The sequence below is a fragment of the Carettochelys insculpta genome, chromosome 17 (genome assembly GCF_033958435.1).
Source record: "Carettochelys insculpta isolate YL-2023 chromosome 17, ASM3395843v1, whole genome shotgun sequence".
NCBI lineage: Eukaryota > Metazoa > Chordata > Testudines > Carettochelyidae > Carettochelys > Carettochelys insculpta.
The window spans coordinates 8785942-8813475 of NC_134153.1; the positions used below are offsets into that span (position 1 = coordinate 8785942).

Here is a 27534-nt window from a genome sequence, read left to right on the forward strand (position 1 = left end):
AAGCCTCAAATAAAACAGCATGTAAACCTCCCTGCTTCTCTTAGGTTGTTTCCAAGCCACAGAGTGTCACCGATCAGATCAGCGATATGTTCCAACAGCCAGCTAGCAAACTGCTGCCAAGTGGTATTTCTTCCAGAGATAGGGGAAGAAACGAGTGTATAATGTTCTCATTGTCAAAGCAAACATCTGCTGGCATTTGGGATTGCTTTTTGTCATCTGCATGAAGCACTTAGAAAGTTTGCAGTTCATAGTCTCTGCTCTCTCACACACAGAGAATGACAGTATTACACAGCAGCTGTTGGAGAACACGTTCACTGGGAAATCGAAGAGTCAGCCTTTAAAGGATTCTTGCCTTCCATGAAACAATTGTGGGTTTTTCCATTTATCATTCAAGAACATTTTATTGTTTCCACAAAGGGCTGGTCTATCTCCCTTAGCATCTAGCATATTAAAGGAGATGAATACAGTGAAAGAAATTCTGTCCTCAATTATGAGCATGGATGGGTGTAACGGAGGGCAACATTTGGTCTACTCCCCTTCTTCCTAACAAACTGTGGGTCTGATTCTGACACCCTTAGTACGATTTATTCGTAGAAGAGCCACCCCACCCCTAGGAAGAGGTGGGGGTGACTGTTCCAGGCCCCATGCTTTTGGAGGCCCCACAAAAGCCACCCCATGGATGGGAGGCGGGTGGATTACCTAGGACAGGGCATGAGTTGTGTGGGGGGGGGGGTGTCACTTCGCCTCATGTCTCCCCCCAAACACCACATGCTATGAGCCGCAGCTGCTCAGCTCTACCATTGCCTCCTGAGACACTGAGCCCTGCTCCTCTGCTCCCAGTGGCCTCCACTCCCAGATGCCCACAGAAAAGGGGGGCTCAGCAGAGCAGGCTAATGCTGGTGCTGCATGGCAAGTGCAGAGCCATCCCACCCCACAGCTGCTGCTGTCTGACATGCCTTGCCCCAGGTAACCCCTGGCCCAGCTGGGCAGGGAGGGTGGCAAGGTGGAGTTAGGGAGGACAAGTGTGGAGAAGGGGAGGGGTCTGCAGTTTGGGTGTGTTGCCTGGGGCTCTGTGCCCTGCCTCCCCTTCAGGGCAGGGCTGCAAGAAGTCAAGGTTAATGCAACTTCTCAGAGTAATCAAGTAATCCTCATGAAACAAATAAACAATCAGGCCTACTATGTGAGAAAATCTTGCACTGTTAAAAATATACTGTGTAACACACAATTTAAGGCTGCAACAGAAAAGGGCCTGGGGATTACAGCAGATGAGAGGCTGGATGAGAGTCAATAGCGTGCCCTTGTAGCCAAGAAGGCTAATGGCATATTGGGGAGCATTAGGAGAAGCATGTCCAGAATATCTAGAGAAGTTATTATTCCTCTCTGCTCGGCCCTGGTGAGACCACTTCTAGAGTATTGACTCCAGGCCTGGGCCTCCCAAGTACAGAAAGGATGTGGATGCATTGGAACTTGTTCAGCGGAGGGCAACATAAATAAGGGGCTGGAGCACATGACCTATGAGGTGAGGCTCTGGGGTTTGGGCATATTTAGTTTGCAGAAGAGAAGACTGAGGAGTGATTTGACAGCAGCCTTCAACTTCCTGAAAAGGAGCTCTTAAGTGGATGGAGAGAGTTTGTTTTCAATGGCGACGGACGGCAGAAGAAGGAGCAATGTTCTAAAGTTATGGGGGGAGGCATAGGTTGGATATTAGGAAAAACTATTTCACCAGGAGGGTGTTGAAGCACAGGGATGTGTTACCTAGAGAGGTGATGAAATCTCCATCCCCAGAGGTTTTTAAGTCCCAGTTTGACATGGTCCTGGATGGGATGATTTAATTGGGGTTGATCCTGCATTAGGCAAGGGGCTGGGCTAGATGACCTCCTGAGTTCCCTTTCAGCCCAAGAATTCTATGATATAATTCAAAGCTGGCTAGTGAACATGTGTACTTATACTGCATTATGATTCAAAATTTTAGGCAGCTTTCGAAGTCTCCTCCTAAAATACTTCTTTCCACATTTTCCCTTTAGGTTTTAAGTAAAAGGCCAATCAAACGGGTCAGACTCTGATCCTGCTTACCCTGATGTCAGAGGAGTTAGTTGTTCTGGATCAACACTGGTGTAAATGCAATTCAAATCTGGTTTGAAGTACCCAGAATCTCAGTCCAGAGTAAATCTACTCCAGCAGTGCAAAGAGGACTTAAGGCTACCTACAAGAGGGTGCTACGAATTCCATGGTCAGAGAGGAATTCCTGGGAAGCATAAAGCGCCATGCCATCTACTTCACCCTCAATCATCTAAGGGGTGTATTGGGGCAATAGGTATGGGAAGCGTGCACTAAGCTCTAGCAATTCTGGACCACCAGAATGAGCCCTTTGAAGCCTTTCCAACTAATTTGAGTTAGTGTGGTCATGCACTTGCTCTACCTGGCATCAGGAATCCAGGTTGAGTCCCTAGTCTCTATGTGGCATCTCAAGTGGAAATTTTTAGACAATCAGTAGAAATTAGGAGCCTAAGTTTCTGGTGTTGACACTCTGGCATTTTGCATGGGCACTAAATTCAGTAAGGCCAGAAGGGAGCTAGGACAATTTATACGTCACCTCAGCATTTGGCTCTATATTGCAGTAATAAGAACATCAACAACAAAGATGAGAAATAGAAAATGGTTGAAAGGCATTAATGGAGCACACAACAGCCCTGGCCCTTCTAGCACTAACCTAAAAATCAAACCTCCAACTAACTTCAAAGGCTGTCATCCTGAAATGCCTGTTTAACAGGAATTTGTAACCAGCATGGAATATGATTTTTCTGCTCCACCTTAAAGTAAACACCACTGGAAGCACATGACCTTCTAATATACCATAAAGGTTGCAGGGGCATTAGTCTGCAAAAGGGAGAAACATCCTTAAAAGGAGAACATTTCCATTTATATCATACTCTAAGGAAGCTGAGCACCAAGCCTACAACAAACTAAATAAAACCATTACAGTTCTTGCTCTTTGAACAAGTAGTGTCAGCTCTTCATGAGAGCCTGCTGTGCAAATATTTAGCAAAGCATTACTGTGTTATATTAATCAGAAATCTGCAGGATGGAAAAAGGCTCTCACTGCATAATCATGTTACGCCACACCTGACTCACAGGAAGATGGTGAGACAGTTAAGGAACCCATTGGGAAAAGTGAGATTCTGTTAAATTTACTCCACTGTGTTCTATTCATGCTACTGATAACAGAATTGAAGAACAATGCTCAGCTTTTCCTCCTACAGTAAGTGTGCCTGCATAAATGGTCTCAGAAGGGTAGCTGTGTTAGTCTCAGGTGCAACAGAGCTGCTTGTTATCTGTGAAGCTACAGACTAATAAGTTTATTAGGTCATGAATTTCTGTGCATAGAATCCACTTCTTCAGACAATACCGATGCCTGCATCAGAGGTATCAATTCTGCAGGAATCTGAAGATCTTGTGAGCGAGTGAGGGGTTGCTGAGCATGGGCCTCATAATAGAAGTAAATCAAGGAGACTGATCACTGCCACGTGATGGGCTGACAAGAGCACGAACAGCCAAGACCTTTCCAAAGCAATATGCCAACCACACCACCCTCCTTCCTCTAGGACAACAGGTCCCAGCCTTTTCAGTAACACGGCACACTTCCATGAGACAGGCAGTTCCATGGCACATCCACTTTTTTCAGCTGAATCAATAGCTCATAAAGGTCACATTTACTATGGTTACAGTCTTACTCGAGAGGTTTGCAACGTAGGCAGTGCACACAAGCTAAACAAGAATCAAATGTATTAATGCTTCAAATCCACCACAGAACACACCATCTTTGGCAGGTTGAAAAAAAAAGGTGGGCAAGTGAACGGGCACTAGACTAGAGACGTTAAGTAATTGAGTAACCGTTGAAAATTTCAGTGGTTACTGTCATGGGGCAGGTGGAGGTGGGTCCAAAGAGCAGGCTTCCCTTCTCACCAGCCCATTTGAGCCAGGATGTGGCATTTAAACTGTGTCTGAGCTCCAACAGACTCCTGCCCACCCTGCATCCCTACTTGCCACTGCAGGGAGGGGGAAAGGGCAGGCTCCCTACCAGCCCATTCAGGCTAGGAAGCAGCATTTCAGCTGCCTCCTGGGCACAAATGGTCTTCTGTGGGGTCAGCATTTCCCCTTGCAGCAGCTCTGCAGAGAGCCACCTGGGAGGGAAACTGACCAATCCCGGCCCAGCTGGGACTCAGGCACCCTTGCTGCTTGAGTCCCAGCTGGTGCAGGGTCATCAAATCCTTCCCCCACCCCAACATTGGCTCTGCAAAGAGCCACAGCCATGGGAAATTGATGAAATTTCACAGCACGCTTGTACAGTTCTCACAGCACACCAATATGTCATGGCACACTGGTTGAAAACCACTGCTTTAGGGGATATATGGGGTGGATTAGGTATGAGGAAAATGCACCAAGTGCTAGCAATGATTAATTTATTTAATGTGCTATGGTAGCACCTCGTGATCCCAGCCACAGAACAGGGCCCTATCATGCACATGCAGAGCTTACCTTGGTGTGTCTGCAATCAAAGATCACATGTCACTGCGTAGTTTGATGCTAACTTCTCCGCACCCTTGGGTCTTTTGCCATCAATGATTGACCCTCACCATGTCTCTGCTAAATGCAGCTCTCAAGTGGCAGTGACTATTCCTGGCTAGTATTAGGAGAAACTGAAAATCCCACAGAATGGTTGCTATGCATGTAAACCGAATCCATGGGATTGCACTCATCCTCTTTGCCATGGTCATCATACGGGTCATATTCCCTTATGGTGTAATTCACTGTAGCCCTGGAGACATCAATGAATCTTCCCTGTAATCTGTCCCACGAGCTCAAGATCTGACCTTCCATCTGAACCTTCCCTCCCCACCATGCCCACTCCCCACCAGTCATCTGCTCTTACTTCAGAGCACACACAGTTGTCATCAACTCACGTTTTTAAGCTCACTGTCCTATTCTACCTGAAAGCCTCTCTGCATTTCAGAGGGCTGAATCCTGGAGCTTTGGCTTTGTGCTTCTTTCAGCAGTTCTCAGCAGGCTGCCAGACAGAGCCCTAGGTATACATATACATTCACTGCATGCATCCCAACACTGTGCTGTACAAGCCCCAGACACTTCAGCTGTGTCTACACTACAAAAATAAATTCGAAGTTACTTACTTCGAAGTAAGCAACTTCCAAGTAGAGCATCTACACACACCCTACTTCACAGTTAAATTTCAAAGTAGGGCACTACTCCACTCCTGGGTTGGACTCCCTACTTTAAAGTAAGGAAAAAAAAAAAAAATGTGCGTAGACTCTCTGTTGGCTACTTCGAAGTAGTGCCTAACTTTGAAGTTAGTTCCTAGTGTAGACACAGCCATTGTGTTCCATGCTTCCATTCCCATTATTGGTGATTACCCAAGATGCAGTGCTTTTTTTGTGCCAATACTGAGTTCTGGTGCCTGGGCAGCCCCAACCATGGGGTTGGCTGGAGGTGGGGGTGTGGAGCTGGCTAAGTACCAGCTCCCTGTTTTTAAAAAATAAAAAGCACTGCCAAGATATATATGGAACATAGAGAGCAGTTTCACTATAAAATGTATGCCTGTGTGGCCACTCAGGATAGAGTCAAATGTCACCCAGCTGATTAGCAGAGTGCCCACAGCTAGGTTTTACTTCTACTGGTAGTGCACATACCTCAATAAAAGCTTATTCTGCACTATGATTGAAAAAAGAGTATGTGAGTGGAAAAGATTAGAGGGAGCACTGACAGAGAGGGCTCAGTTGTATCCCCTTCCACTCGATTGATTCTGCATAAAGATTTTTTTTAACAAATTCATATCCAAGCTATCAATGCATACACCAAGGAAATAAGATATGAAAGTGATGAGATTTCCTCAGCCAGGGTGAAAATGAACAATTTGTACAAAAATAATAGAAATGCTAGCTTAACTCTCTAGCAATAGCAGGAAGCTTGCATTGCTCATGCTAGCCACGGAGCTCTCAGGAATGCAAAATATGATATTAAAATAATTATGATCAATAGTATCCCATTACTGCTTATCACAATGAGACACCATTTCCTTCACCTGTTTTCTCTCATATACTTAGTTTGGAAGTTCTCTGGAGCAGGGATTGTCTTTTATTCTGATGTTTGTACAGCACCTTGCACAATGGTTTACTGACTCAGGAGTCAGTAAACCTCTAAGGAACCTCTAAGCAAAATGACTACAACAATACACAGCATAGTTGGAATGAGTCAAAAAATTCCAGTAACTGGATTTTCACTAAAATCTTGCCTTAGTTTTTTTTTGTTTTTTTTTTTTTAAAAAGTAGATTTTATGCAAAATTAACATTGTTCTTTTTTCTTGGGGAAAAACCATCATGCTTTTAGATTTTTTTCTTGTGTTTCAGTCACATTTCTTAAATTTTGAAAATTATTTCATTTTGTTTTCAGTAAATTACAAAAACTGATCAATTTTTCAAGAGAATGTTTTTGATAAAAAAAATGGAGGGAATTTTGATTTGTGAAAAAACTTGGAAACTTTGGAGAACAGAGGAAACAAAAACAACCTCATTTTTTATTTTTGTTCGTGAGAAAATGTTTTTCTTGCATGACCAGATTTTTGACCCCTTCCATTGGAAAGATTACAAGAGGTAGAGGCAAGAAACTCCATGGGATTCAGCTCAGAGAGTTTGTGGCCAATTATACAACTAAAGAGAAGGAGGCTGGGTGAAGTGGAGGGGGACAGGGGTTCATCATGGCCTCCATTTCCAATGGATTCTGATATTCCAAATGGAGGAAGGCAGAGCAGTGTGTCCCAGCGTCACAGGGTAAAAGGCTGGCCTCCCTTTTCTCCCACCAGGGTGCTCTCATGGCAATCACAACTGTAGGGGGCCCAGGAAAGAATTAAAGCCACGGACACAGCATTCATTTTCAGTCAGGTATCAACTCATATCTCTGTGGGATCAGCCAGGGACGCCACTGGATAGTGCAGCCAGCTCACTATTCCACTTCCTGTTTCCTTCAGCAGCTCTAGAATTCAATCAAGTCACATCCTTGAACACCCATTCCAGAGTCTACAACAGCAGACCACTGTGGTTCCACATGCAACACACACAGCTGCCCTGTCTGCCCCCTCCCTGCCTGCAATGAGCCTCTTGTGCACTGGAGCACCAGAGCCTCGCACAGCCTACTCCTCCCTGCTCCCTCCAAGCATGTTTGGAGCGTACAAATCACCTGATTGAAGCTCCATCCTTGCTCCTCCCCCTGCACCCAGAGCTGAAACACCACAACCCAGATGACAGGTGTTGTTGGGGGTCCACATGCCAGAAGCAGAGCCCCCGTGAGCCACATGCAGGCCATAGGCCACAGGTTGCCCACCAATGGTCTACTAGGTCCCAAGAAGGGATGGTGCAGCAAAGCTTTACCTTTATATCTACAAGGGCAAACACAGGATTGAATCCTGTCTGACCATGGAGGAAGAGCAAGTGATCCAACTCACACTCAGTATAAAAATGGCTCTGAAAAGAGAACACCAATAATAATGGATTTTATTATTTACTGAACTACACTTGCTTAAAGTTCACAGGAAACATCATGGAAGTGGGGGGGGAAGACTTTTGACAAATTCTTTTTGCCAGATTTTTTTTGGGGGGGAGGAGCCATTTTTCCAGTTAAAAAAAATGTTGCACAAAACGTCAACAAGCTTTATTAAAAAATAATTTATGATTACAGTAAGATAAAAAGCCTTCATAACTGCACCAAACCCTTTCTAGGAGATCGTATCATTTAATTGATATCAAGCTCAAAGTATGAGGACATCCCGGCATGACACGTGCTGTGCCTGATTTGCCTCCAGTTGCGTCAGCCCTCACACAAGGTAATAAAGTGTTTGGTTCTACCCGTAATGGGGTGAGTTGCAAGGGGAAGTCTAGAGAGCCATTTACTCCCACATGTTGCTTTGGCAATCAGCAATAATACTCTACAAGAAACAGGCAAACGAGTGATATTTGAATGTGGTTTGCACATCATAGACCCGCAAGTTTCCATGTCAGACAATGATCTTTCATGAGTCATGCTCTGGATATTTTTGCTTATGCGACAGGATTAAGTTAAGGGCCAGATGCTGCTGTCACTTACGCCAGTGTTAAACTGGAACTAAACTGAGGAATAGCCTCTACACTTAAAGATTACATGGTCATCCTGTGTAATTTTAGAGAGGAGGTTTGGGGGTAGGGGTCCAATGGACATGGGTGGGGATGAGCAGGGGCAAGAAGAGGCAGTGTGGGGGCAGAGCTGGGAGGAAGGGCTGGAGTGGGATGAGGTATGGGCGGACCAAGTGTGGGGCCTGGGAAAGAGTAGTGGGAGGATGTCCCCGGCCCTTGCGTCCCCCAAAGGAAGGTGCTCACTACATCTACGGAAAACCCCCTTCATCCACGCAAGACACACCTACACTGCAGTCATTTTCAAACTACAGGCACTGGGTAGACTTGTGGGGTGACCAGCATCTGCTCTGCACTCCCTTTGGCCAACGGGAGCTGCGGAGACACTGCATGACAGCAAGAGGAGCATGCAGAGCCACTTGCATACCTCTGCCTAGGAGATGTACCTGTTGCCATCTGCTTCTCACGTACAGAACGATCCACAGTGCCTGGAGAGGCAGAGAGTCTGCCTTAGCACCCCAGCTGCAAGGCCATCTCTACCAGTTCTGCTGCCCTACACAGCCCACGCACCTGCACCCACCTGCTTCCTGCAGGAGGGCTGGTTCCTCCAACTAAAGGGCTGCAGGGCCATGGGACAGGAGGTGCTGGGGAAAGACCCTGAGCTGCAAGGAGCAGGAATATGGCAGGCAGGCAGGCAGCAGGAGTCAGCTCATCGCTGTACTCACCTGCAGCAGGAAGCAGAGCAACCAGCCCCAGACCAATCCAGTCCCCCAGCTTTCAATCACCTAGCTCTGGGGAGGGGGTCTTGCAGAAAAAGAGTGGAATGGCGTGGGGAAGATAGCAGGGGCAGGGGTGGAGCAAGGGGGTTGGGAGTGCGGGGCCGAGACTACGGATGGCCCTGTTGGGTGCTGGGGGTGGCTGGCCAGGGGATGGGGGCTGCCCACCAGAGCTGTTGCTGCTGCATACACAGCACAGGGCTACCCAGGGCACCATGAAATTTGGGGCAATTTGGTGCCCTATGCAGCTTCCAATTTTGCTTATTGGTGGGAATGTCCCTTCTGGCAGGGACCAGCCAGAGATAGCTCACACACCGCCCCCCCCATCCCAGAGCCCTCTTCTAGTACAAAGATAATTACCTGAGGCTGTCCACGCTGACACTTTTCTTCAACAAGGCCACCGGAAAAGAAATTTGAAAGCTGCTGGTGCAGACAGGCCTCCTCGTACTCCCGTATAAGTGCAACCTGGCTCTGCCCTTATCTAAGGGAGCTGGGTAAACTCCTGCCTGCTCTGGTCCAAGCGAAAGCAGGATCTGGCCCTTAGGGGAAGCTTGCCAGTCGAACGTGATCCTTAACTCAAAGGGGTGGAGGCGGGGAAAGGCAGAAGGCAGCGAAAGAGAGACTCATTTCCTGACTGAGACAGGCGCCGCAGGCGATTGGGGTTATTCTCGGTCATGCACCTGCTGTCGCCACAAGCCCGCCAGGCACTCCTTGCTGAAGGCTGGAGCCCAGGCCCCGGCCCCCTCCCTGAAAGCAGCTCCAAAGCCCCAACCTGCGGCGGCCCCTGCCGCCGCCGTGGGCTGCCGGGGAAACAATGCCGCGCGCGCGGCAGAGGCAGGTGCTTTTCAGACAGCCACGTGCTCCCTCTCCCCCGGCTCGGAGAGCGGCAGAGGCCAGTTGCAAACCACGAGGTCACCGCGCTTCATGTTAAACACCCGCCCGCCTCTCCTCCCCCCAGCTCCCCCGCGGAGTTCCGGGTCACAGTGAAGCGAAGCTAGAGCTGCAAGAGAGCAGCACCTGCCCAAGCAGCCCCTTGGCACCCTGCTCTCCCCGCCCCCAGCAGGCATTATAACTAATGAATGCTGCCGGTGGGTTCCCGTTCCCCCTCCCCCAAGATCTCGGCCCGTCCCACGTGCCTTGGGCTCCTTCCCCGAGATGGGGAAAATGGGGTTATTTAGCGGTCAAAACAAACTCAAGACGCCAGGATTCTGCCCGCACAGTGTGACCGGCTCATGCCGCTCCAGAAACAAGGGCGGGGGAGACGGGGATATCAAGTAGTCCTGCTATAACAGCTGCCCAGCCACGCTAAGGCGTTATTCAGATCTCGCTCATTTAAAGGGGGTGCCCAGGCTGTCTGTCTATCTGTCCGCCCGCCCCACGGAGCTCAGCGCAGCGCCGGTGGCTGAAAGCACGCTGCGCCCATTCATTCTACGCTGACGCACGTTGCCAGCCATTGGAAAAGAAGGAATCCAGACTCATCCCGGCCATTGCCTCTCCTCCGCCCGCATCGCCCGCCAGCCCTTCGCTGCCATGCTGCTGCCATCAGGTGGCGGGCCTGGGTCCCCGGGGAACTGAACATCGGAGTCACCAAGCCAGGGGATAAGAACTGTGAGGTTTGCAATAAACCTGGACGCAAAGGGGACCTGGCTGGCAGCAGGTAAGTCTGATCAGGATCGCTGGGACCATTATGATATAGAGATTATGTATTACCTTACCATCTATTGCACTGTCTCTCAGCGTAATTCTATGCACGCAGTGCTGGATGCCCCCTTCTCCCTCCCAGTCATCCACAGGTACCGCCTCCCGGCCTCTGGCAGCTGCTCTCTGCCTCTGTGCATCAGTGCGTATTTATGCGACCTCCTTCCCATTCACAACATCTGAAGTCCTGGCTACTAGAAATGATTGGTTTAGAGTCAGACCAATCCTGGAGGGTTTAAGGGGGGGTGGCCTTATGCCTGATGGACCAATAGGGACCCTACGAACTCAGGGCGGCTTCAAACCTCGGGTGACAGCCAGAGGGGAGCCCGGAAAGAACGGTGAGAAACGAGCTGGGGGGGGGGGTGGTCACTGGGAGAGCCCTGCAGCGGGGCAGGGTGGGGTGGCCCTGAGGAGAGCGGGGTGGGAAAGCTGAGAAGAAAGGGCTGGGGAAAGGGGGGGAGAATGTTGGTGAAGGGGTGGCAAAGGAAGGGGGTGCATTCGTTCAGTGGTGCTCCACCCCCTCCCTTGTGTATGTGCATCTCCCTCTGTATGTGTGTGCATGTTCCCCTTTATGGGCCTGTAACCTCCTGTATATGGTGTTCTGTCCCAGATAGTGGCACCAAGACCACTTACAGAGAAAAAAATGAATCTCCTCCCCAGCCTTAGCTAATAGAGGCTCATGCACTCAGGTGCAGGGGTCCCAATTTGGATTCTGCTTTCACACCAGGGACTGTTGGTGTTACATGGGTGTGTGTGTTCCCCTGTGTATGCACGTCCACCTTTGTGTGTGGGCCAATGCATGGGTCTTTGTTACTTTGGGGGGGGCTCTCCCCTCCCCCTGAGTTTTGTACCAGAACTATTCACCCTAGCCCCAGACAGATCTTTTAACTGCAACACAACCTGAATGTGATCTGTGATGAATTCAGAAGATGGGAGCAGAACACTCTTTACAACAGGGAGTTAGTTTAATGACAAGCCTGTTATCTTAATCACCCAGCCTGTTATCTTAATCACTCATTAGATGATCCCAAAATCATTGTCCAGTTAAAAAATATGAAACAGAGAGGTAACTAATGGTGCCTGCCAGGGGTCTGTACTGGGACCAGTGGTGTTCAACATATTCATAAATGGTCTGGGAAAAAGGAGAACAGTGAATTGGCAAAATTTGCAGATGATACAAAATTTGTTCAAGATGGTTAAATCCAAAGTGGAGTTGCAAAGGGATTTCATAGGGTAATACAATGACAAATGAAATTCAGTGTTGATAAATGCAAGGTAATGCACATCAAAGTATAATCCCAAATATACATACAAAATGATAGTGTCTAAATTAGCTGAATCCATCAATTAAGAGATTTTGGAGTGATTATGGATAGTTGTCCAAAATATCTGCTACATGTCTCGTGACAAAAAACAAAAAAAAACCCTAACAGAATATAGGGACGTATTATAAAGGGGCATATACTAAGACAGAAAATATCATATTGCCATTATATAAATCCATGGTACATCCACATCTTAAATACTGTGTGCAGATTTGGTCACCCCTTCTCAAAAAAGATATGCTGAGTTTGGAAATGTTACAGAGAAGCTCAACAGAAATTATTAGATATATTGAACACAATCCATATGAGCAGAGATTAAAAAGATTGGGACTTTTCAGTTTGGAAAAGAGATAATTAATGGGGAGATATGACAAAGGTTAGTCAAATAAAAATAGTGTGGAAAAATTAAATAAGGAAGTGTAATTTACTCCTTCAATCAACACAAGAACTAGGAGTCACTCAGTGAAATTAATAGGCAGCCGATTAAAAAAAACACCAAAGTATTTCTTCACAGTCAGCCTTTTCCATGAGGAGGTTGTGAAGGCCAAGACTATGACAGGGCTCAAAACAAGAATTAGATAACTTCATGCAGAATGGATCCCTTGATGGCTGTTAGCCAGTGTGAGCAGAGATCCAACACCACATTCTGTATGTCCCTGGCCTCTGTTTGCCAGAAGCTGGGAATGGGTGATGGGATAATTGCAGTATCAATGATTGCCTCTTCTGTTCATTCCCTCTGAAGCCCTCGCATTGCTACTGTCAGAAAACAGAGTACTGGGTAAGATGGACCTTTGGTCTGACTCAGCATGGCCATTCTGATGTTCTTACATAGATCCCAGATGGATCTGCCTCGCTGCAACCCGCTATACCCCACGCCCCTCCCAGAGTTGAACTAGAACCCAGGAGTTCTGATGGGATCTCACTCTCTCTCTCTGCAGAGTTACTAATAACATAAGAATATATATTAAAATTCTAAATATAACAATGTCCCTTAATTCAGGGGTGAGCAAAATGGGGAGCGGGCCCCCTGAAATTTCGCAAGAAGTGGGCGCAGCACGATCAGCTGCTGGGTCTCAGGCTCATCTCATTAAAATGTTGAACTATGTTATTTTTTTTTTGCATTTGTGTATTCACATTTATATACTGATTGATACATTTTTTTACATTCTACAGACTTCTTTTCTTACATGTGCTGAAAGGTTTGTTTTTTTTTAAATATGAACACATCAAAATATCTGTCTTTTTGGATTAAATTATACAGGTTGCAGGAGCAAAAAGTGGGGCCTGAGGTAAAAAGTTTGCTTACCCTTGCCTTAAGGGACTTCCCACCAGATGTCAGAAATGAGATCATATTATTAGAGTGGAGTGGGTCCAATAAATGTCTTTTGTAGATATAGGAATTAGCAATTAGCCAACAGGATCCCTATATCTAAATTACCTGATAGAAAATTAAAATTTTTAAGCATCTAAATAGCCTCTGGAATCATGCGCCTCCTCAACCAAAATCAGAAAAAGCACCCCTGCCTATGTCCCTTTTCGTGTGAGTCTGTGTTTCCTGTCTGCCTGCCTGCTGCTTTGGGTGTTCCCCCATTTCTGTGAGTGTGTCTGTGAGGATGACTCTTTCAGTATGCCTATTTGCATGCATGTCTGGTTACGTGGGGGTCCATGTGTCTCTACCTTTGGGTGTGTTTGTGCATGCGTATGCCGGTCTGAGTTGGTGGATGTCTGTTTCGTATGAAGTGGGTGAGCTAAAAGGCATAATTTCCTGTGCTCATCAAGAAAAAAAAATGCCATGGGACATCTATATTTATGAAGGGATTTTTCCTTTGGTTTTATTCCAGATCAGGCTTTTGGGGAGGGAACTATGAATCAAAGTTATTGCCCAGCAAAAGTCAAGGTGGGGACAGTCTGCAGCTATTGTTCTCTGGGAGTGTCTGGGACACACACTCCAGTGTAGAAAGGATAGCTCCAGCTGGCACATAACTATTATGTACAGTGGGAGAGATCAGAGTCACATCCTTGAAATGTACAGTAGTGGCCTTGCTCAAAAGTGGCAGGACTGCAACAAGCAATAACAGATTTTCAGACTTTATCACTGTAACAGGGTCCGACTCACCACCTCCTACTGGTTACTCTGGGAGTTAGCTCATTCATCAGCAGGGCACATCCTTCTGGCTGATGTGTCACCTGTTGCTGCTCTTGCACTCTCTCCACACTCTGGTCTGGACCAGTGTCACTCTCAGGATCACAGCATCCTCTTTTGGACATTGCCCTCCAGCAGAACCCACTGTGCTCTCTTGCCCACCTGCTGGGGTTTGCAGCAGCCCTGCACCTGCACACCCACCAATGTGGCCCACTGCAGCCTCAGTCTAGCCACTCACTTCAGGGACAAGCCACAGTCTATAAAGGCCACACCTCAGCGTGGCTCGGTGCCATGCAAAAGGGAAGTGCAGGACTGAGACTCATCCACTATTCTGAGTCCCAACCTAGGGACCCTTTGGTGGCAACCTTGTTCTGCCCTCCTCTCTCCCCCTCTATTTCCCCTTGTTCCCTACATCACTTCTCCTGTAATCCCTTGCACCTTACTGAGCTTTGTAGTGGAGCCAGCAGTCTGGCAGGTGTCAGGCTGGGCCTATATCTACCCCTCCTTAGCCTGTCCAGCACTGCTCTGTGTAAGGTACTTCTACCCTGCTGGGATCCAGTCCTTCATCCTCCCTGATCAGGACTCCTACTGAGTCTGCTCTGCTGAGCACCTCCGTAAATACAGGGCTGACCCAGCAAGCCGCCCACTAATTGGTTGTCTATAAGCCTCTCTCCAATTGGCTTGGGCTCTGTGCAGACACTCTGCAGCCTGCTTTGACTCCTTCCCTGCAGGAGGTGGGCAGCTGGTCCACTATATTCACTCTATACTATAACAGGGTTTATATTTAAAGAAAATTTTAAGTTTATTGTTTTTTTTCCACATACAATTTGATTACAGGTCAAACCTCTCTAATCCAGAACTCTCATCTGGTAACATCCGTAATCTGGCATGATTTTAGTTAGCCGGATGACCACTTATGATGGGTGTGGCCAAGTTTCCCATGGTCCCATAAAGTTTGTTTACAGCCACCAGTCCTGGCTCTCAGTGTTCTGTGCTCTTGTATAACTGTAATTTACCCCTAAAAGTCTTCTAAGAGCCCAGTAAATGGTGGCAGTGTTGATAATGTACTAGAAAATATTGACCTCCTGTCATCCGGCAAATTCTTTTGTCTGGCACCAGTCCAGTCCCGAGGGTGCTGGATGAGAGAGGTTTAACCTGTATCACAACATGTATCTTTATGGATACAATAGGGGTGGAACTACACAGAGCAATAGTACCTGCCGAGGAAGATTCCAGCTGAAATACCATCTTACAATTAAAACGGCTGAGGAAGAGGTCTGTGTCTCAAAAGCTTGTCTGTTTCACCAACAGAAGCTGGTCCCACAAAACACATTGCCTCACTTGTCTGGCCTGTATATAATCATAGGAAGAAACAAGAAGGGAAGCCAAAAAGAATGCATCAAATGCCCTGTAGGCAGAATGGGCCAAGTTTTCAAAATGTGCCCTTCCCCACCCCCCTCAGTTGGATGTACGAATAACTTGCATTTGCAATTATTCTGCTGCATTGTCACTTGCATTCACAAGTGATAGATTTTAGACACACAAGGTTCATGGTCCAAATGATTATGTATGTGAGTCCCTTTGGCCTGGCAGTGATGTCCATGTACCCCAGCCCATTCAAGCTATTTACGCTGTTGGCAGGAGTAATCTATGCAGAGAGGTTGTATGCAGGTGAGGCCACTACTAGCCAAAATCACAAGCACACCTCTGGGTTTTCCTTGGCAGCCTGCATGGGCCCCCATTTCATGGGCCATTTCATGTTGTTTAAGATTTTGGACCTGTGGTTGCTTTTTAAAAGCTAAATTGTGCTATAATCATTTGTGCCTGTTTAAAGTAGAAGCATAAAGAGTCAGCTCAGGCTGTCCATCCACCTGCAGGAATATTGGAGAAGAGCAGCCATGCTGCAACAGTACATTTCCCTTTGCAGTTCAGCTGCAGTGATATTAAACAATAGCTTGTTGATGTTCAGACTGCACAAGAAACTGCTGCATTTTTGCTTCACTTGGTTCACTGTGACCAACTGTGGAAATGGATGAGCATCTGTCAAGTTCTGTTTGCACTTGAGAAACTAAATCAGAAGCTCCTTAGGTCAGATGTGAGAGGCCTGCTGTCTGTGATGTGCTGTTGGCAGTAACAAAGGGAAAGATTCATTCAGAGAGTCTGCTACATAATAGTATAAACCAAGATTTGACAAAAAGAGGTCACTACAGAAATTGAGGCCCCAGTGTGTCAGGTGCTGTGCATGCACAAGTTGAGAGACAGCTGCTAAGCCAAGGAGCTGACGCAGTGCATGAAGTTGCTACTTGGGGAGGCAAGCTCCCCAGCCTGTGGCCCCACCCATACCCTACACTTGCTCACCCAGATCCCACCCCCACTCTGCCCAGGTCCCTCCTCACTGACTCTCTTGTCCTTCTGCCCCTGTCTGCTCACTTCTACAAGCCCAATCTTTTAGCCCAAACATAGCAAATGACATTAGGAAAAAAACACACTCTAATAATGGGAAGACTGGACATGCAGAAGATACCTAATAAAAATATGTGAGTCAATTTTACACACACACACACACACACACACACACACACACACACACACACACACGAAGCTGGTCAGAGATTTATTGGCAAAAACTTTGTGGTAAGAGCAAGTCAATTGTCTTGCTGAGTACAACATTAAATATTATGGAACACTTGATGCAGATATTCTCTTTTACATTTATATAAACAGTATTTCTAAACTGATTTTATATTTTAAATGTATTCTTAAGCCTTCATAAATTAATCATTTCAGATTACAGTACTACATATTTAACACACTGAATCAAAGATATTATTTCAAATTAATCAGTCAGAGTGGTTTAGTGTGTTCATAACAAAGTTCATTGCTTTTAGAAAATGGGAACACCAATTAATTTTCTGTGATGTCCATAACAATTAACGTTTGTGAAATTTCACCATAGATTTATGTTAAAAATATGTTTCCCAAGATTTTAGGTGTAACAAAGGATTTTATGCCGAGCTATAGTACTGATTTTAATGGAGAGTTCTTGTAAAACTAGTTCACCAAGTAGTCAGAAGTAAAGAAGGGGATACTTATTTGCCCAGATATCTGGAAGAAAAGGAAAAAAAGCAAGGTTGCCCCAGTTTAAGGGCTCTCTACCACAGAGGCTGAACAAACAGCAGGAATTGCCAGAAAAGGCAGAAAGACTTTGTATCACAACACCCTAGCAGCCTTGATAGCCTTGCAAAGACCAGTGTGTCTGAGCATAGATTTTGGTCATGGTGAGGCTCAGGGCCAGTTGGAAAGAAAGCAATGTGATCTAGAACTAGAAGAGTCGGTGGACAAGGAGACCTTGATTCTATATTGCTGGGTGACCTTGGGCTAGTCAAAATGACTTCATTACCACTGAAGGACTCTTTCACAGGTTCAATGCTATGCTGATAGGGCTAGCAAGCTGGAAGGCTTTTCACTTTAAAAATCCATCGAGGGAAGACTCCCACCAGGCTGCAATAACTGCAACAATAAGAAACAGGGAAGGTTGAGCACTAAGACCCAGGGAAGGTGTAGCCTCCTCTTGCCTTGTATGCCTGTGGCCTATGCAGGTGCCTCTGCATATATTCTAAATAAAGAAGCACAAAGGAAGGAAGGGAGGGAAGGGAAGCAGAAGTACAGAGAGAATGAAATGACTAGCCCAAGGTCACCCAGCAGGATACAGTTAAGGTCTCCTTGGCTGTTGACTCATCTAGTTCTAGACCACGCTGCTTCCTTTTTAACTGGCCCTGAGCCTCATCATGACCGAAATCTATGCTCAAACACCCTGGTCTTTGTAAGGCTGTCAAGGCTGCTCGGGTACTGTACTGCAAAAGCTTACGTCCCATGATGTCCACTTCCATGCAGACCTTCCTTGACTAAGATTTTCAATACAAGTTCTTTTTGAACATGACTTATTTGCAAGTTTTCTTATAGCAGCCGGAATTGGGTTTGGCCAACATAGATTGAAAGCCATGGAGTCTGCCTCCAACAGCTCTGCAAATTACTGTACAATGCGATGCAAAGAGGTGCCACACACAGCAGTGGGGAAGTATATGAGTAACCTGGAGGTGGTAAAGTTTTTATGTAGGGATTCCAGTGAAGAGTGAGTGTGTCTTGGCCAACCCTGTGATACAAGCTCTATTGGTAAAAAACACAGGTTTGTTGATAGATTAACTGCAGTGCAACTAACCTGTGCAGTTCTGTTGAGCAAAGCATGCCTCTGTTCCCACTCCTAACTGCCATACCCCTGCCAGGAAGTAAACAGTGTAAATCAAATACAGGTTGACCCTCTCTAATCCAGCACCCTGACGACCTGACTGGTGCCGAATGAGAGAATTTGCCGGACCACAGAATGTCAATACTGTCTAGCAGTATTACCAACTTTTCCACTGCTTACTGGGCTCTTAGAAGAGATTTGGGGTAAATTAGAGCTAAATAACAGCACAGAACAATGAGAGCCAGGACTGGTGGCTGAAAACAAACTTTCTGGGACCGTGGGAAACTTGGCCACTCCCATGATAAGAGGTTGTCTGGCTACCTAAACTCATGCTGGATTACAGATGTTTCCTGTGAGAAAGTTTCAGACTAGAGAGGTTCAACCTGTATGTACACAAGACTACAAACTAGGTAGCAACCTCAGTAGAAGGGACGCCTGTGGTAGGTATGTTTAATGGCAGAAAGATTAAAGAGCTTACAATTTTAGAAGTCCTGGGTGTCTTTTCCTTCCCTCACTCTGGCAGGTTCCCTGATATCATCTCAGGTTCTGTATGATACACCCTCCATCAGTAAAAGCTCTCCCCTACTCATCCTTTTGGGTTTATGCACCTGTTTACTGATCCCAGTACAGCTACATGCATTAATACCAGCTGATGGTCTGGCCTAATTCTGCAGACATTGAAGAGAGTGAGCTAGAAATGATTGAAGGGGTTTTTCATCCCACATGCCACGTACAGCTCAAAAGCCACAGCATACTGGACTCCACTGTTTTGGAGAAGTCCTGCAGGATTTATCATTGCCTCGGGAGTTTTGGTTTAAATTGCTTTAGCTTTAATAACCTGGTTTAAATAGATGTCTAGAGAAAATCTCTGTCTCTCTCTGTCTGTGTCTCTGTGTTTACAGTGAGAGCTGCGACATGTTTTAACCAATGGAAAATATATTTCATGCCTCATCTGAAGGAATGAAATTACCAAGCTAGATGCTAAACTACAAAACTTGATCCTGCAAGTGGCTAAGCACTCTCATCAGCAAGCTCATCAACATGCACAGGCTAATGAATACAGCTGCACTAGCCAGAGTAAGCCTGGTTAGTGAAACCACCAGGCATAGTTTAGTGAAGTTCTGGATCTGGCTGAATACTGCACATCCACAAAGCTACTTCAGATCCCATAGAAATCAGTGTTTTCCAGAAGGTGCTCAGACCCTGCCAGGAGTATGCCCATAAAATTATGCTTGATAATCAAATTTGATGCTAAAGCATAATAACTGCAAAGTAACAATAACTTTATTGATCGTCATCGCAAAAGATGACAAAATATGAACAAAATAAAGAGTAACCTGAAGAGATGGCTCTTACCCACAAAAACTGAAACACATTCCCATACCCAATAATTAAAATTGTTAGTCTTTAAGATGCTACAAGACCGCTTGCTTTTTGTGAAGCTACCCTTCTAAGAAAATAATGTATAAAGTAAAAATTAAATTAAATTAAATTACCCATTGGCTGTGGCCACACTCGCCCCTCCTTTTGGAGGGGCTATGGTAAAGTGGCACTTTGGAATATGCAAATGAGGCACTGCCAGGAATATGCAGCACCTCATTAGCATAAAGGCCACCGTGCGCGCTTTGAAACTGCTGGTTTTGAAACACATGCACACCTACTGAACAAGGTTGCCAGGAAAGTTTGTCACATTGACTTCCCTACTCCTTGCGTCTTGCAAGTACAGGGGTCAACTGCAACCCCTGAGAAATCAGTTTCACTCATCCCTACTAGATGCATGAAACTGAGTGGGTCAATCTTCTGGGCTAGTGTAGACATAGCCTTAGAAACCTATGGAAGCGGGAAGGTTGAAATGTAAGCAAATGTGAGAGTAGAATATAGAAAATTGAAACTGTGAACAAACTACCATAAGTGTCAGCTGGAAAAACACATTCCCTTATTGGTTCTTCAGTCTCCCTAGGACAGGTAGAAAATCAAAGAATAGGCAGAAGAATCAGCCACTTTTTTTCTGACAGAGAGCTAGATTCTGACCTGGATTCCCTTATGTGACCCTAAGCGATCCCTGTATGCGTGTGCATCCAATGAGGAAAAACTGGCCAAAAGATTGGAATGGCTAGGAGGAGGGCTTCCACCCTAACCCACTCTCTTTATAATCTCAGGTTTATCACTACACGACGCTGATTCAAGTGTGTTTTCTTTGACAACATCTGACTTAACTCTTTCTCACCTTTGCTAATTTTAATTTCGGTGACTATCTCCTGTCTATCCTTGAGATTCCTGTGTCAGGCTTGGCCATTCTGAATGATAGTGTTACTTTTAGCTACCACCACCAGCAGCTGATCTTTAGACAAGTGTTTAAAGGAGACACGATTTCTGGTTGGCTGAGACCTGACCTTCTGTTTATGTGTGCAAATGTTATGCCTGCAAAGAACAAGAGCACAATATGAGGACCGTCCAAGGAATGGAGGGGTTCAAATACTGTCACTTGGCTGGTAGGCTGATGTTTGCCAGTCTGGTCCATAGGGAAACATTCACGCCTACAATTAATGTTTTCCATGATTTCTGGATATTTAACATTGTTCTATGCTATGTGATTTTTTTTTTGATACACTGGACATTTAAACATTTGAACAGAGGCTTCTGAAGCATCCAGACAGCCTACTCTTGCTGTTTCATAAATCTAAATAAACAGTCACTACTCTTGGTGAGAATTTTGTGCTGCCAATGGGTGGCCAGGAAGTTGGAAATATTTCAGCTAGAAGTTGGGAATTGCTCCACCAATAACAATTATTTTAAGCCTTTCTCATTGCATCCAGTAATAGAATTTAGCCAAAGATTGTAAATACATCTGTTGCATTCACTGACTTCCTTTCAACCCATATAGATTATTTTTTCAGAGATTCACAGGAGCAAATCTTTGTTGAGGGTTCTAACCACTCACCAAGAAATGAAAGCAGCAGGGGTATATTCTTCATATTAGGTGCAATCCAGCAACCCTTTGTACTCAAATGTATAATGCATTAACAAACAACTCTTTTAAATTCACACAGTGTGTATGCATGTGTATAAGTAGATATATGGCCTAATGGCTGAGCTGTCATTTCTTCACATTGCTGTTATAAGCACTCATATGATTTCCATCCCCCTGCTGTAGAACAAATCTCCAGTAGGAGGTATGGAATTTGATTTCCCTGAAAAGAAGTAGGCGGGGAGTTGTTTACAGTTAGTAATTATAGCTCAAGTTCAAAGCTGAAAATTATTCGCACCCCCTTTTCCAAAATAGTGTGTAACAAAGAGCTAGTAATGGTCAATAAGTCACAGAGCATAGTAAGTCACCTTTGAGAATTGGGTACATAACTTCAAATGTGTTTGGGAAAACAATACTCTAAGGCTATGCCTACATAACAGCTTACGTTTGCTGAAATTATGTCGTAGGGGCGGAGGGTTGAATATACCCCCTGACCGAGTACATAAATTATACCAGCGTAAGAGCTTTTGTGCACAATGCTATGTCAACAGGAGAATTTTTGTTCTTTGCAGAATTGACTTTATTAAGCTGATGGGAGAATTCTCTCCCATCAACATAGAAAGTCTTCACTAGCTGTGCTGCAGCGGCATTGCTGCATTGGTATAGCTGCAGCACTGCAGTGCAGTACACGTAGACCGTCTCTAAATCACCCTCAAACAGTACGGAGCGCTTCACATTTTGCTGTCTCAGTAAGACCACACTGGTTCTCGGAAATGCAATACTAGAATAAATTCTATTCAAATTCTTGAACTGTGTCCACCACTGTGGTACTAGAGGCTGAGATCCCCCCTGGAGGTAGGTACTCAAATACCTATTAGAATCAAGGTCTCACCTCTTCCAGGAGAACATAAAAGTGCGTGACTAGCAATTATCATCTGTATTAGTATATCTCTGATGATTCTGACAAAGCTCAAGATTTTCTAAAGTCACTAATGGTTCTGCAGGACTCCCTTTTCGAGTGCCCAACTTGTGAAATCTGATTTGCAGATGCTGGGTGCTTAGCACTTTCAGAAGTTTTGGGCCAAGGTCTGGAGGTGCAAAATAATGACCCTGAGTAAAGTAGCACTCTTTTTGCATTACACATTATGTTGTCCTTTATGAGAAGCTCTTGTACACTTTCTTTCACGTTATTCTCTTTAATTGATAAGTATCAGAGGAGTAGCCGTATTAGTCTGTATCCACAAAAACGAGACATCTCATGGCACCTTAGACCTCTGGAATCTCCATTACATTGCATCTGATGAAGCGGGTCTTTGCTTATGCTCCAAAATATCTGTTAGTCTATAAGGTGCCACAAGACTTCTTGTTGTTTTTAACTGATAAGGTAACAAGTACATCCAGCATGACTTTAGTTGTAAATATATAGATTGTGGAACCTCCATTGTTGGTGATTTTTAAAAGCAGGTTAGCAAACACTTTTCAGGGATGGTCTGGATGATACCGAGTCTGGCCATGACTTCAGGGGACTAACCCTTTCAGGGTTCCTTCCAATTCTACAATTATATCATTTGAAAAGGTAAAGAAGATTAATAGGGATAAAGTTTTCTCTGAATGACAGCTCTTCAGGCCCGGCCCCAGGGCAAGACCAATAAGGCAGTTGCCTTGGGCCCCATGCCTTCAGGGCTCCACGCTCCAATTGACTATAGCATCCACAGCCCACTGGCCAGGCCCTGCTGTCAGCCTGCTGTCTTGGGCCCCACCCACCAGCTGGGCTGCACCCTCAGAGTTCTGCCTTGGGCCCTGCCCACAGGCTGGGCCCTGCTGGGCTGGCTCTGCAGCTCTTTCCTATGTACCTGTTATTGGAATCCTTGTTACCTTTACTCCATATGTATGAACTATTGTACTGCTTGACATGTACACGTAGTGGCAATGACCCAGTGAAAAGAGCTGAATGTGGAAGCTTTATCTTTCCTTTTAGATATTTGTTGGTGAGATTCCTCAGGGTCTTGTCTTCTTTTACACAAGTTTTCTATGAAAGGATGCCTCAGGCTCCCACTGTCCAATAAAATAAGGTGAGATGAACATATCAATTCAGCACTTCAGTTGTGCTGAAGAGCCTTATTGGCATTAAGTGTGACATAAAATTGAAAAAATCCCATGGAAAAGTCAAAGGAATGAATCACCCAAGCAACCAAAAGACAATGGAGTTTAGCTCCAGTGCACTAGCAATAAATACTGAATTGTTCAATGAAGTGTTTACAAGATACGGCCATTTGGAGGAAATGTTAGGGGCATTTCCAGCTCTCCTCTGCTTCTTACTGTAGCTCTGTAGACTCTTGATTTCTACCACTGCAGGGGAAACCAAGCACTTAAATTGTTATTAACCACAGCTTTAGCCTGAAGGCAGTCCTGAGCACCAGAACAACACAAAATGAATGGCTTTTTTGCAGACACAAGAAAAGCAATGATCCGGTGGCAAGACCGTTCCTGTTTAAACATTTAAAACATTGGAATAAGCCACATCTGAGACTCCTGTTCACTGCCTTATGCCACATGTTCATTCGATAGACTAACGGGTTTTCCAGGCTGCAAAAGTTTAACCCTTATGAAACACACCTCTGCTTTAAGGCCAGCAAAACACTGTCTTCTTGCACTGGAAAGCAAAAAAGGAGTTGTGAACGCTAATTGTCCATTGACCTTTCTTAATTTTGTTACCTCATCCCCTTTAGCTTCCCCACTCTATGGATCTGTTCAGGCGTCCCATCAAGTCGTTTTTGTCACATATGTCTACACGAGCCCCAAACTTCGAAATGGCCACGCAAATGGCCATTTCGAAGTTTACTAATGAAGCGCTGAAATGCATATTCAGCGCTTCATTAGCATGCGGGCAGCAGCGGCACTTCGAAATTGACGCGGCTTGCCGCCGCGCGTCTCGTCCAGACGGGGCTCCTTTTCGAAAGGACCCCGCCTACTTCGAAGTCCCCTTATTATTCCCATCGGGGACTTCGAAGTAGGCGGGGTCCTTTCGAAAAGGAGCCCCGTCTGGACGAGACGCGCGGCGGCAAGCCGCGTCAATTTCGAAGTGCCGCTGCTGCCCGCATGCTAATGAAACGCTGAATATGCATTTCAGCGCTTCATTAGTAAACTTCGAAATGGCCATTTGCGTGGCCATTTCGAAGTTTGGGGCTCGTGTAGACGTAGCCATAGTCTGGAAGCCCTCTGAGGCAAGATGTGCCTTTTGTTATATGTTTACAAAGGTTCTAGCACAGCTGGACCATGGGCCTTCTAATGAACAAATGCCTGTAAAGGATTAAACCCAGAGAGAGTGGGTTCTCTGTTGGCAAGCAGCCAGGTGAGCCAATGGGAAGAGAGAGAGGGATTTTTTTGAATTTAAGCAATTACCTGCTAAGGAGTCTTTCTTTTGTGTGCCCATAGGAGAGAGTGACAGAGATATTTAAACCTGAGCATGCTTAAGGAATTCAATACATATCCAGGCCACAAGGAGATCTGGGCATACAGATATGTAAGTAGAAAGGAAATGTTTAGTCAGACGTTATCAGGTTACTTTTTTTTTGGGTTTGTTGCAGGACTTCTTAGGCTGGCTGATGTACCCCCCCATACACTAACTTTTAAATGGAATCCCTGGGAAGAAACTTCTTGTACTTTAACCTACTTTTTTTTTTAGTTCTCACTCCAGATGGAGATGTGTGAAAATAGTCTGATCAAATCCAATTATACTTGCCAAAGGTCTAGAAATAAAACTGTAATTCCAAGAACAAGTGCAGAGTATGTACTGACATATAAGGCCTGATCATATAAGGCCTGTGTTTAGTTTGTCTGATTTTTTTTGGGGGGGCGGGGGTTTGCAGGTTAATCTAAAAATTTATGGAAGCAGAAAATATGCTATGAAGTTTGCAATGGCTTGTTGGCACTCTGACAACTAGACCTGTCTGTGTTACTGGATTCCATCCAAAGAAAAAGCTGGAATATTATCAAGTTATTCAAATTTTAATACAATAAGTGCATTTCTTAGGAGTCCCAAACATAAAAATATGCTGGATTGAACTAAAGGTCCATGTAGTCCACCTATCTTTTGTGATAGTGACGAATTCCTGGTGTTTTAAGGCAAACAAACAGGCAATGACTCACCCAACTGCAGACTGTCCTCCAACAAGTCTCTCACTCCTCCCGATCTTTGGTTCTCTTCCTGGGTAATGTCTATAAATCTGTAAAGTCTATAAGGTGCCACAGGACTTTTTGTTGTTTTTGAAGATATAGACTAACTCAGCTATCTCTCTGATTCCTGGGTAAAGTGACATCTGATTGCATTCTTCCTCCCCACATCCTGGATTTTAGGTTACAAAGGACAACATCCATTGCTTAATACAAGCAACCAGAGTAACTTCACCCCAAGGATCTTCGGCTTTTCCTACATTCAATGGTTTAAAGTTCACCACTTCTTGGAGATGAGTAACAGTGCAGGGAGGTGTGGATCCCGCCACTCTAGCCTGGTTCACACACGTGCGTTACAGCGCTGCAGCATGTTGGCTTGAGGTAGGGGTTGTGTGTGTTTTCCACACCCTGAGCCCAAAAGTTACAGAACTGTAATGTGCCCATGTAGACTTGGCTTTACTTCAACACACACCCTTCCTGCTCGCACTTAAAGCAGTATTTATTCAAAATAGCCAAAAATCACACAGACTCACAATAAAATTCTGAATACAAATAAAACTCATAAACCAGAGAATGGGATATTCTGCCATAAAGTGAAATAATATAGAGTGGGATATGAAACTACAGGTTGGGAATGAAGGGTTCAGAGCATGGAGGGGGTCTGGGCTGCTTCAGGGGGCTGGGATGGGGCCTGAGGGCTCTCGTGTGAGTGTGAAGTTTGGAGCATAGGAGGAAGCTATAGGCTGGGGATGAGGGGTGTGGCATTGTGGGAGGGGGCTTTGGGGCCTGGTATGGGGTTGTGCTGCAGTCTCTGGGCAGAGCTTACCTCTAGCAGCTCCTGGAAGCAGTGGCATGTCTCCATGCTGGCTCCTGCATACAGGCCTGGCCAGTGGCTCTGCACTGGCCTTACTCATTGCCACCCCCACGTCTCCCGTCAGCTGCAGTTCCCTGCCAATGGGAGTTTCAGGGACAGCGTTTGGGGCAGGGGCAGCATGTGGAGAACACTGGCTGCCCCTACGCATTGGAGCCAGAGTGGGGTATGCGAGCTGCTTCCCAGGAGCCACCTGGTTCAGAGACAAGCCAAGAGCAGTGCTGAGCAGAGCTACCAGGGTCCCTTTTTAACTGGGTGTTGTGACTGAAAATTGGTCCCCCTAATGCACAGACACATCCGCCACTTTATTGCTTGGAACTTCCTGAGCCCAAGGTCCTGCCTGAACTGGCCCAGATGACAAACACTTGAGAGCCACTGTTGTGACTGGAGATGCAGCAGTCCCTTAGCTGACAACATATTGTTATTTCACTAGGAAGCATGGTGTAATTCTCACAGATGCAGCAGTCAAAAAAGCAAACAGACCATTGGGAATCATTAAGAAAGGGATAGAGAATAAGACAGAAAATATATAGCCTCTCTTTTGTGGTCAACAACCCCGCGGGATGGCTGCCAAGCGTGACACGCAAGCCGGTTTTCATCGGGTCATGAAGGGGGAGCTCAGCCCTGCCCCTCCTCTCCCATGCAACTAGCAGCTTGCTCAAAGTCAGGGCGCCTGTGGATTAATCAAGACCAGCTAATGCTGCCAACCACCACCTAAACAGTACAGCTCTGCATCTTGATATATTTACGAAAGAAGCTGTTGTAAGTAGGATTATTAGGGACTTTAAAAAGTATCACTGGCACTTGGACCATACATAGAGGTCAAAAGGTCAAATTTTGGCACTCTGCCACAGGAAGCTTGCTGAGCTCTGTGCTGTATAAACTCACGATACTCCACATCTTGAATACTGCGTGCAGATATGGTTCATAGGATCATAGATGCTTGCCTCATCTCAAAAAAGATATATTGGACTGCTGTGAAGATAGTCAATAAGGAAGTGTTATTTACTACTCATAACGTAAAAGCTAGGGGTCACCAAATGAGTTTCTTCTGGTGACCCCCAATTGTGGGACCAAAAGGAAAAATCGATTTGCAATATGTCAATGTCAGCTACACATGCACATAGCTGGACTTGCTTATCTTAAATCAATTTTTTTTTCAT

The 27534-nt window shown here is 45.6% G+C and overlaps 1 protein-coding gene and 1 long non-coding RNA gene across 3 annotated transcripts in view; one reads left to right on the forward strand and one right to left on the reverse strand.

Moving 5' to 3' along the window:
* SLCO4A1 (solute carrier organic anion transporter family member 4A1) overlaps positions 1–9736 on the reverse strand; it is a 52014-nt gene extending 42278 nt beyond the window's left edge. The window contains exon 1 of the mRNA XM_075011420.1: positions 9308–9736. The gene's annotated coding sequence lies outside the window, so the exon portion shown is untranslated. The remainder of the gene's footprint in view (positions 1–9307) is intronic.
* A 1146-nt stretch (positions 9737–10882) lies between these two features.
* LOC142022019 (uncharacterized) overlaps positions 10883–27534 on the forward strand; it is a 28385-nt gene continuing 11733 nt past the window's right edge. For both annotated transcript variants that reach the window (XR_012647841.1, XR_012647840.1), the window contains exons 1-2: positions 10883–10983; positions 24763–24850. This is a non-coding gene — a long non-coding RNA (uncharacterized LOC142022019). The remainder of the gene's footprint in view (positions 10984–24762; positions 24851–27534) is intronic.